Below are 1785 nucleotides of genomic sequence, written 5' to 3'. Positions count from 1 at the left end.
TAAGTATCATTCACATAGGAATATATGCGAAAATTAATTATGCAAATGAGACAATAATAAGAATGCGCTGTTATGCATTTTATTGCCAACTTGTTACATGAAAGATGTAAAAGAATATCATTGCATTCATGTTTTTAAATTATTATAATTTTCAACATCTTCATAGTACAGTCATCTTTGCCGAAAAACTTTTTGTGACCTAAAATTTTATATATATGTATAAACATGTGTGCACATTTGCAAAAGTTTAGAATATCAAAAAGATTGTTTCCGCCCGGGATCGAACCGGGGACCTTGTGCGTGTGAAGCACACGTGATAACCACTACACTACGGAAACGATATACCTCTGACTCTGTTTTGAGCGCTTGAATATTGAGACAAACACAGTTCTTAGTCAAAATTTCATAAAACATTATGTTCTGTTTTCCTTGAAAATTTAAAAAAATATTCAATATTTATAAATTTTATTCTAGTACTCAAGTGTCAAATAAAAAGCTTCTGTCAAAATCTACTTGGAAATACGAGACTTTTGTTATTTATTGGCAGTAAACATGAGATTTTGTCGATGAATTCTCGCACAAAGACGCAGCTAAAATGTGGATTTAGGAAACGCTGATCTTTGTGTGCACACGAGAAATCTCATATGATGGTATGAGAATGGCGGATCGCCGGGGTAGAGCAGGTCGAGCCGTCTCAAGGCCACTTAGGCACAAGGGCAGCTTCAGTCTAGTGTGAACTCGACCGCGCCCTTCGAGGTCGTGCCATCCCATTCTCGCACACGCATCTTTATTTTTCTTTCGTCAAGTCAACGCGATCAGAGTTTGCCCAGTCTTTGTGTGTTTCAAGAGACGACGAGATGAATGAGAATGAATCAGCCCGGAGAGATCGATAATGCTCGCGAATAAATTTAATTAATTAAATCTACGAATGAATTTAATTAAATCATTATTTGATATTTATCATTATTATATTGATATCTTATTATTTTTTTTTATATTCTATGGTCATAACAAAAAAAAATAGATATCGATTACAATGTATGATAAATGACGATGATTGATAAATGATAAATAATGATATAATTAATCTATTTACAATAAGATTACAATAAGATTATCGATTTCTGAATTAATTCATCTTCATTCATCTCGTCTTTTAAAAACAATGAAGTTGTATACAATTCTACTTGAATCTTCTATTCTATCAAATTTTAATATGAATAAATTTCTTATTCGAACGACATAATATAAAAAAAAAATCAGTTTATCAATTGGTCACAATATGATAGCCTTAATCGTGCCAAAAAGTCTCTTTCTCACTGAATCGAAAGGTCAATTTTGATTAGTATGAGAAGCTCGACGATTGTCATTGAATTAATTGCTCGTCGGATACGACAGATAAGTCAATAGACGTATCTCCCTTCGCTCCCCACGTTCCCCAGAAATACCGAATTATAATTGGACGTCACGCGATAGGGAACGAGGAACAGATCAAGGTTTTGTCGATGAAGGAAACAAGATTGTTTCGGCGAATAACTCGATCTATTTCGAATTTATGGTAGGCTGGATAATAATCAATTACAATAAACCATTTTGTCGAATAGAAAACTCGGGTAAAAAAAAAATCGATGTTTTTAATCAGACAGACATCTTAACTCTCGAATACTCTAACGATCCAAAAAAATAAAAACTTGATGATTATTATTACTGCATTGTAATTGAAATTATATAATCAGTTCAATTCTTAAACAAAGAAAATTTGATTAAATATTGCTAATTATTTTG

General features: G+C 32.4%; 1 non-coding gene across 1 annotated transcript; it reads right to left on the bottom strand.

Moving 5' to 3' along the window:
- Positions 1-265: 265 nt before the first annotated feature.
- Positions 266-338, bottom strand: Trnav-cac (transfer RNA valine (anticodon CAC)). Its single transcript has one exon. It is a non-coding gene; the product is annotated as a tRNA-Val (tRNA).
- Positions 339-1785: the final 1447 nt, after the last annotated feature.

This window comes from Cataglyphis hispanica, chromosome 23 (genome assembly GCF_021464435.1).
Source record: "Cataglyphis hispanica isolate Lineage 1 chromosome 23, ULB_Chis1_1.0, whole genome shotgun sequence".
Lineage (NCBI taxonomy): Eukaryota > Metazoa > Arthropoda > Insecta > Hymenoptera > Formicidae > Cataglyphis > Cataglyphis hispanica.
This window is presented reverse-complemented; position numbering and strand designations above follow the sequence as displayed.